General features: G+C 37.7%; 1 pseudogene; it reads right to left on the bottom strand.

Annotated features, from left to right (window-relative positions):
* Nucleotides 1-201: 201 nt before the first annotated feature.
* LOC138836144 (small nuclear ribonucleoprotein F pseudogene) lies at nt 202-456 on the bottom strand (annotated as a pseudogene).
* Nucleotides 457-10,227: the final 9,771 nt, after the last annotated feature.

Raw genomic sequence — 10,227 nt, 5'->3', positions numbered from 1 at the left:
TAGACTGACAAATTTTAATTGTCTAGAAATATATATATATATATATATATATATATATATATATATATATATAAATCCCCCACAAAAAGGTGCCATTCTTTCATTTCCCATCTTTTTTTCAATACCTGTTGTCACAAGACTGATTGGAAAAAAAATATTGTCTAGAAATATATATATATATATAAAAGATCCCCCAAGTGGCTATTCTCTCATTTCCCCATTTTCTTCTTCAACAGCTCTGATATAAAGGACACTGTTAGATCTTATTAAAACTTCACCCAGCTGTCCAGACAATGCCCCATCTATGTATTCTGCTGTATTTGCCAGCTGCATATTCATATAGCCATCTACAGATACCAGGTAGCTTTTGTGTTCCATCCCCCACTTAAGTTTCACCATTACTGGCTTTCCTGTTAGTCCATTGAGGAAAGGTTTGGGATTGAGAGGTAAACTCATCGTGAATACAGGCGGATACCACAGGCTCCCCGCAGCCGACCCCCACGCCACGGCCTGTCCCTCCTGGCTGGAGCCGCTGCCGCCATGAGCTCGAACCTGCGAGCCAAGAGAGAAATGGCCGCCAAAGCACCGCGTCACCTTTCATCTCTCTGAATGGTTAGGTTTTGCAGGGAAAATATTCTTGATATTTTAGAATAGAAATGATTTTATAGAATCTGAAATTGGGTGTGGCTCACTGGTAGAGGTCTTATCTAATGCATACAAGGCACTGAGTTCAATCTAACATCATAGAAGAGATATCTGAATGTTTTTATAGACAATGAAACTAGGGTCCAGAAGCTTTTATCTTTTCTAGTATGAGGAACATGAAAAAGAACAATAGAAGAAGAATATCCAAAGCAGGGAATATGTACATGGCATATGTGTTCGTGTGTGTGTATGTGCGTGTCTGACTGTAACTCATGTACTTACTAGCGCATTGTGAAAAAGAGTTAAGCAGGAAACAAATAGTAAAATGAATGGGCTTCAGACTATACAGACTTTAATTTGTGGCACTCTCTCTGGCCTGTACTGATAATACTCCACAATAGCTTTCCAATTGAGTCAATTCCAATCCATTATTTTCCATAGCTTTCTTCATTTGTCCTCTTTATAACCATTTATTAGGCACCAATAAGTCAATCCTACCTGGATTCTGTTTTCATCTTTCTGTACTAACCGCAATGCATTGGATTATATTATTGATTGTTGCTGTATGTGTTTTTTTTTAAAGAGCCTTGCATTGCTAGGTAATATATATCCACTAAGGAAAACCTTTCCTTCCAAACCATATTTTATTTTCCTATCTTCTCATTTCACCTCAATAAATGTCCATTTACCTCTACTACATGCCAAATAATGGGTAAAAATTGAAATAAGGCATGGTTTTCTTTTTTTAAATTATTTAATTTTATTTTATTTGTGAACATACTGTACAGAGGGGTTACGATTACATGGGCAAGATAATGCATACATTTCTTACCAAGCATTGCAGCCTCCTCCTTTGTTTACCCTTCACCTCCCTTCCCAGCCTCCCCCTCCCCCGCATCCTTCCTCCCCCCCCCCCACCGACATTATAAAGCTCCTTTTTGACATGACAATTTGTACTTCTCATTGTTGCAACAGGTCCACCTGAATCCTTAAATGACTTGTTTTTCCCCATCTCCTCCATAAGTTGTACTGACATCAAATATATTGAAAGCGAGGGTTATACTGTGGGGGAGGGACATACAAAGCAACAAAGAAATAATCTTATAAATGCCTTAGAAACACATGCATGAAAGAAAAAAAAAACATTAAAATACCTATCTAAGGATTCATTTTCCTAACATCACATTATCTGACTTTTTCTGCTTGACTCATACATATACTAGATATTGCAAATAAGTGAAACCATGGGACCTGTGTTTCTTTGTGCCTGGCTTACTTCACTTAATATAATTTTTTCCAAGTTTTTCCATTTCCTAACAAATGGGACAATGTCATTCTTTCTGATGGAGGCATAGAATTCCATTGTGTATATATACCACATTTTCTTGATCCATTCATCTACTGAAGGGCATCTGGGTTGGTTCCATATCTTAGCTATGGTAAATAATGCTGCAATAAACATAGTTGTGCTGGTAGCTTTAGTGTGGTCTTGTTTGTAAACATTTGGGTAAATGCCCAAAAGTGGGATTGCTGGATCATAGGGGAGATCTATGTGAAGTCTTTTGAGGAACCTCCATACTGCTTTCCAAAGTGGTTGAACAAGTTTACATTCCCACCAACAATGAAGTAAGGTTCCTTTCTGTCCACATCCCCTCCAGCATCTGTTGTTAGAGTTCTTGATTTTTGCCATTCTAACTGGAGTGAGGTGGTATCTCAATGTTGCTTTGATTTGCATTTCTTTTATGGCTAGGGATGTTGAGCATTTCTTCATGTGTCTATTGGCCATCCTTCTTTCTTCTTCAGAGAAGTTTCTCTTTAAGTCTTTAGCCCACTTATTTATTGGGCAGTTGTTTCTTTGAGGATTTGTTGTTTGGGGATTTTATTTTTTGAGTTCCAAGTATATTTAGATATGAGACCCTTGTCTGTTATATGGCTAGTAAAGATCTTCTCCCAATCCATGGGCTTTCTATTGATCTTGCTAGCTATGTCCTTTGCCATGCAGAAGCTCTGCAACTTTATGCAATTCCATTTGTCCAATCTTTCTTTGATTTGTTGTGTTTCCGGGTCTCTATTCAGAAAATTTCGGCCTGAGCCAAGGAGACCTAGGGTTTCTCCTATTCCATCCTGTAATGTTTTCAGAGTGTCTGCTTTGACTTTGAGGTCTTTGATCCATTTGGAGTTGATTCTGGTGCAGGGTGATATATAAGGATCTAGCTTTAGTTTTCTACATGTAGTTAACCAATTTAAGGCATGGTTTTCTATATTAATAAGGGTCACAGGTACTTAGGCAACTTTCCAAAGGCAATATAAAATGGCTAATGGCTCCTACAAGATGAATAGGGAAAATGGTGTGAACATTCAACTGAATATAGGAAGTTAGTAGAGCTAGGAGAAAGCAAGACTGTCTTATGTATGTATAGTTGAAAAAGTTGGGGCCTATATTTTCTTTTTTCTTTTTTTTTGGGCGGGGGGAGGTCCAGTCGTGGGGACTGAACTCTGAGCCTGGGCACTGTCCCTCAGCTCTTCAGCTCAAGGCTAGCACTCTACCACTTGAGCCACAGTGCCACTTCTGGCTTTTTTTCTGCTTATGTGGTGCTGAGGAATTGAACCCTGGGCCTCATGCATGCAAGGCAAGCGCTCTACCACTGAGTCACCTTCCCAGTCCCCCTATATTTTCTTATATGTGTAAAGTTCTAGTTTGCAGTTGGTCAGAAAAGACACTTGCACAAGATTTTGAAGTTAGAAATTCAACAGTGGCCATTGCCTTTTACAATAAGTATTAAGTAATTGTAGAAAGAGGTTACAATTTCATAAGTCAAGTTATGGGTATAATGAGTAGAATGCTTCTTGGATAATGCTATGTAGCTTAAGCTACTCTCAAATTATGGAGTTTAATTTTTACATAGTGTACATTGACTATAATGAATGCATTTGTTCACCCATTCTCCTTCCATTCATGTATTCCCTTCACCCTCCCCTGTCAAAACATTCTTCCGCTTCCTGGGTCTTCGCCTTTGAAAGATGTTTGAAGGTAGTTTTCGTGATAGATAAATGCAGACATAATCTTGCTCTCATCTAGTTTATATCCAACTTATCTTCCTGAATAATGGCTGTTCAGAACTCCAGGCTCACTATAGCATGCTTGGGACCAGAAGCTATACTAGCCATACAAGCAATGAAGCTAATGTCTCTCAAAGTAATTTTTTGTGTCAAATGAGGACTTAGTAGACAGAAAATGCTATGCATTGCTAATTTCAAAACTAAAATTTTATCTCCATGAAGTAATTTTAATTTTAGATTTTGGAGCTTATAGACATTTGGTATGAAATAGAAAACATGCCATGATATGGTTCCAATATGAAATATTCCACACAGAATCATGTGATGGGGAATTGGATGTTGACTAAAGAGATTTGGGGAAGTGATTAGATTTGGAGAACTGACCTATTGAATGGACCAATCACTTGATGTATTGATGATATGATGGCATTATTAGGAGGGGATTAGAAGGTATGGTACCAAGTTAGAAGAAGTAGGTTACTTGGAGTATATGTTGCCATGGCTGCTTCTTGTCCTCTAAGAATCTCTGTCAGTCATGTGCTCTTTCAGCCATAATGCTCTTCCTCACCATAGAGCCGTGAAACCTCTGGAATCATGAGATACAATAAATCTTTCACCCTTAAGTTATTTGTGTCAGACATTCTGTCATAGTGAGAAGAAAACTAACAAATGACATAAAGACCATGGTCTCCCTCAAATAGAGAAGGGTTTTCTAAGCACTGGCTTGCCTAGAAGTGTCTGGCAGTTAATACCAAAATTCTTCTAGAATATTCATCAACAGAGCCCTAAAGTTTCTCTGTAATTTTTTGTGTGTGGGCAGAAGACATTTTTGGATCTTCATGAAATTCCAAGAGAATTATGAGAAGCAATCCTGTAAAGTGTATAACAGTCAGAAAACACAGGTATAGCTAGCGAACTGGAAATAAGGTCAATAGAGTCTGATGCTCAAAAAGGATAGCTTTCTGCACTTACTATGAATACTTCCTATTTAGCTAGTGCATGGCCTATGTATCTTAAATATATTGATTTTTGAATCTTAAGAGATGAATGGCATTGTTATTTCTATTGTATAGATAAAGAAACTGAAACTCAAAGAGATTAGTTAATGTGCCCTGGCTTACTGAGCTAGTAAATAGCAGAGACAAGATTCATACCAAAAATAACAAAATGCTGAAACAAGGACACAGGATGACCCATTGCAACAAGGATAACTACAGGACAGTATATTGGAAATGAACTTTACAACTTCAGCGGCAAAGTGTAGGAGTGTGGGAGATGGGGGAAGGATGGGATAGTGGGACAAAAACAAGGAAAGGAAGGGGTAACAATGATCAACAAGTTATATACTCATTGCCTTACTCATGTAACTGTAACCCCTCTGTACAACACCTTAACAATAAAAAATATGTATTAAAAAAAAGATTCATATCCAAATTGTTTCACTGTGCCCTCCTGGGCATGCTCTGTAGTGTCTCACACATAGTTACAGACAAAGACTTCAAAACTTCTACAGTTGATATGTCAGCCCTAAAGCATAGACATGCCACCCACATGGAATCACATGACATTTAGAACACATGAGACAAAAACATGCCAACAAACTAGGTGTTAGTGGCTCACATCTGCAGTGCTAGCTACTCAGGAGATTGAAATACATCCAGAGTACTGAAGCTTAAAGCCAGTATAGGCAGAAAAGTTTTCAAAAATCGATTTCTAGACTAGAGGTATAGCTCAAGTGATAGAGCGTCAGCTAAGCAAGTAAGAGAAGGAAGTATGAGGCTTTGAGTTCTGGCGAAACACACAATCATCATGATAACAGACATTTAACAGTGATCCAGATCAGGGCTAAAATACATAAAGATGTGGGAGGGCAAGGAAAAAATTAAAAAGAACAGAGGAGGAGGAGAGGAAGAGAAAGTAGGAAAAGAAAGAGGAGAAGCAGGAAGAGGAGGAGGAGGGAAGATGAGGAGAAGAAAATAAAGTAGAAAGAAGCAGGAAGGAAGGAAGGAAGGAAGGGAGGGAGGGAGGGAGGGAGGGAGGGAGGGAGGGAAGGAAGGAAGGATGTGGGAGGGAAGGAAAAAGAAAAGAAATGAGGAGGAGGGGACAATCATATCTCATATTTCATATACCCTTTCTTTATAAGCTAGTGTTCCATCCTAGCTGCTTTGAATGTTGTCTCCTTGGGATAACCTCCCACTCCACCCCTACGAAACAGGGAAGCTGGAAGCCCTGTGCTTGTCTCTCTCCTCCAGTTCTACATATGAGGGCCCTAAGATGATTTCACAGATTTCTATTGAGAACAGACTAAAGTGAATTTCCAGCTTAGACATAGGTCTGTATTCTCTTTTACCATTGCCCTGTCTTGTACTCTTTTCTTCCTTCAGAATCTAAGGAAGCAAACATAAAACCAGCTATCTTAAGTGTAACTAGTATTATAATCCATGTATTTGTTGCAAACTGTCCTTCACTTTTCTTTGTTGAAAATTATCTGCTCTCATCAATCACTCATAAAGTCAACTGCTGCTTATTTAGATCTAAAAGAAACTGTGCTGTAGGTACTGGGTAAAGTCTTAAATATTTCATCTCATTTAATTGTCTGAACACCGCAGTCTCATCTGCACTAACAGAAGAACCAATTCTCCTTTGGAATTACTGGACATAGCTCAGTGTCAGTGTTAGAGGACTATGAAAATATAGTCAGGGATTTGTTCCTTTCTCTTTCTGCTGTATGCAGTATTTGTGATACCTTTAGTGAAAGTAAAAGATATTTCAAGTGTATTTCTACAAAAACATTGCAATTGTTCGTTTGTACTCTGTGTTGTCGTAGAATGTTGTAGGAAACATTCTATGTAAGACATCACCAACTGATCAGTTCCTTTCCTGCTCCTCTTTGGTGTTATCAATGCAGGATGTGAAGAATCCTGTTACTAAAGTCATAAAGTGATGTTCAAATCAAAGGCAAATGTTTAAGGCAATACTTTGGAAAAATAAGTACTATATGTATGCTTAGGAGCTATAAAATTCTTTCCATTATAATTTTAAAAATGAAGAAAACACAGTTAAAAACAGGGCAAGAGATGTTGCTGAAGTATAGAGCAGCAGGTGTGTAAGCAATTTAAGTGAGCAGAGTAAGAGTAAAGCCCTGAATTCAAGCCCCCATGTCAGCAAATAAATCAAATCAATAAAGAAACGAATGTCTTTTTCTAGCATTCTAGTATACAAATAATATTCACCATAGTATAAATTTCACTCACTTTCTTTTCACTGATACATATAATAATTAAACATGAACGAGATGATATGAAATGTTTTGATACATCAATGTATTTAATCAGGTTGAATATAGCTGTCCTCTCAAATGTTTATCAATTGCTTTGGGATGAACACATCAAAATCTTTTCTTTGAGGTTTTTGAATGATATGTTATCATTATCAATTATCTTCCTGATGTTCAATAGGATAACAGAACTTTGTACTCTTATCCAACAATAATTTAATACCTATTAATCAATGGGTTTATTTTTAATTTGGCTAGCTTTGAAATACCAAATGTTATAATAGTACATAGTATTAAAAAGATGCCTTCTTGCAGATTTTCTCTAATTTGTTGAAGTTAGATCTGATTTATGTATGTATATAAAAACTTATGTGGCCATATGCATTTATGCACAAACAAATGACAACCTATGGCATATGAAGGGATGGATTACAGTGGTGCAACTCCTTTAAACAGTGACTACAAAGTTTAACAAAATCATTAATAACAGAAAGCTGAACGATGGCTTGTCAGAGAGGAGGATAGGGACACGATGAAAAGAGGAAGGGTGGGTGAATGTGGCCATAATATTGGATGTACATCTGCAAGAAAGGAGCTTGACAACTTGAGGGGATGTGTGGGGTTGGAAGAAATGGGGGAAACCGTGGAAGGGGTGAGGTTGATCAATATTCATTGAAACTCTTGTAGACAGTGTTTCCATTTAAAGATAATTTAAATTTTTTACAAAAGAATTCTACATGAAGTCTAGTGGGACAAAGATAACTCAAGCAAGGATGTAACACTGTAAATGGAGACAGAGTTGAATTCTGAAGCTGGAGCTAGGCAGAGGAAGAGGGGGTTTGAACACCACAGCCTTGGAATAATTATGTGCCATTGCTCTCAGTATGATGTTTTGTGTGAGACAAAAAGCACAGTCTGCATATTTATGCATTGTGTTCAGACCAAATGAAAACTTTTAAAGTTAACAATGCCATTGTTAAATCCTGTATTTTATGTGATTCAATTTTTATACAATTCATAGCATCATGCTGTTTTTTGCCATGTTATGCAAAATACTAAAAATGTTTTTGTAACCATATTTTATGTACAAGTGATGCCACTTGTTCCAAACGTTAATCCAGATCTAAGACACAGAAGTAAAAAGTAAACTGAACACATTAAAAATCATTTATGTTTATTTTCTTTCACCTGAGAGTCCAAACATGATTGAAATTTGTTGTTGGTCTGTTTGTCAAAGCATGTCATGGTATTCTGATTGCCTCCAGAGCAAGCTGTGATACGTCTGGATTCCAGAACGACAGACTGTGATCCATTCTGAACAAGTCATGCCTACCATCTGCTGCCAGCTCCACTAAGAAGCGGTGAGAAATAGCCTGGCTAGCATAGGTAAGCCAGGCAGTTTGGTGGAAGCCTCGTGGAAACACTGTCTACAAATCCCAACCATATGTACTAACATTGCTTATCTTGATCTAGAAGCTTGTATTGTGGACACACATAGACACACAAAGACACAAGGACACACAAAGACACACACACACACACACATACACACACACACACACTTTGAAGTACCTCTCAATAAAAAACATAAATCAATCCATCCCAGTGAGCATGAGGTACAGGTGAGGGAGGGAAGCAAATGAAGAGAGGAGGGCAGGGCTGGTGAGGGAAGGAGGCAAATAGAGAGAGGAGGGCAGGGGCTGGAGAATGCAGGCATAAAATTCAATGCATGTCATACAAAACTTAAAAAAAAATGAGGGAAGGAATAGAGTTGGGATGGATGGGGAAGAATGACAAAAGGGCCTACACAGATCAATATGTATTGTATTCCTGAGCTGATTTGTTGAATGGGAACTACCTTGTACTTAAAGATAATAAAAATAGAAAAAGAAATGTCAGCTTGACCTACATTATACAAAATGTGTATATATTTTAAAATATACTTTCATGGAAACCCACAGTGAAAAGCAGAAAATTTACAAGTCTGTATTTCAAGAATTTCCCGTAAAATAAATTGACATATGTAAAGAGAATCCATATTCCCAGGGCAGCATTAAGAGCTTCATGCTTTCCTAATGCATACCATACACCCAAACTTCCAACTCCAGGGTAAGGAGATCTTTTTGAATGTTTACATAAATAAAATAGTATGAAATATCATTTGTATTTTCCTTAGCATGTTGTGAATTGTACCCATAACACTTATGTAGCTATGATTTCCTCATTTTATAGCAACTATTAAACCACCATACTCTAAGTTTTCTCCTGGTGCTGGAAAGGTGATTTGTTTCCACCTTTGATTGTTATGAGCAATGCTGTTTCTGCCAGTGAATATTGCAAATGGTGGCATATGAATTTTAGGGTCTATATGTATCCACTGCGTTGGGAATATCAAATAACAGAGGTCCAGATTTATAGACCAGGCTTTGTAATATGGTACTATGATGCTGAGGCACTAAATTATTTATCAGACTGGTTGTATCAATTTGTATTCCCACCAACAGTGTATGAGAATGCCAATAACTCCCTATCCTCATTGGTTTCTATGCTTATTGGATTTTCCCCATAGTTGTTACTCTTTATAGAGCAATTTCAGGTTCACTGCTCAACTAAGTGTGAAGCAGAGAGTTCTCACATTCACTCTCTTCCCACACATGCCAAGCCTCATCAACCTTCAAACCCAATGCCTGAGGGGTAATGTGTTACAACAACATTGGTACACCGTCATCATGTAAATCTGGAATATAGTGGTATTCAATGTCACTGTTGTTTTACAGATGTACCACTATTTATGTACCTATTTACCTACTGCAGGACATCTTGGTTGCTTCCAAGTTTAGGCAAGAAATGAATAAAGCTATTATAAACATCTGTGTTCATGGTTTTCTGTGGATGTTGTTTTCAACTCATTTAAGTGACTACCAAAGAACGTGGTTGCTGAATTAAATAGCAAGGATATATATTATTTTAGCCAGGGAAAGTTGGGGAGGGAGCAGTGACTCATGCCTATAATTCCTGCTATTCAGAATTATCTGGGCAGACAAGTCTGGGAGAGTTTTATCTCTAAACAGCAAAATCCAGAAATGGAGGTGTGGTTAAACTGATAGAACATCAGCCTTGAACAAAAACCAAACCACACCAAACCAAAAACATATAAGAGAGGAACGCTCTGAGTTAAAGCCCCAGTACTGGCACACACACACACACACACACACACACACACACACACACACACACACACACAC

The sequence above is a fragment of the Dipodomys merriami genome, unplaced genomic scaffold, assembly GCF_024711535.1.
Source record: "Dipodomys merriami isolate MVZ:Mamm:240054 unplaced genomic scaffold, mDipMer1.0.p SCAF_25, whole genome shotgun sequence".
Taxonomy (NCBI): Eukaryota; Metazoa; Chordata; class Mammalia; order Rodentia; family Heteromyidae; genus Dipodomys; species Dipodomys merriami.
This window is presented reverse-complemented; position numbering and strand designations above follow the sequence as displayed.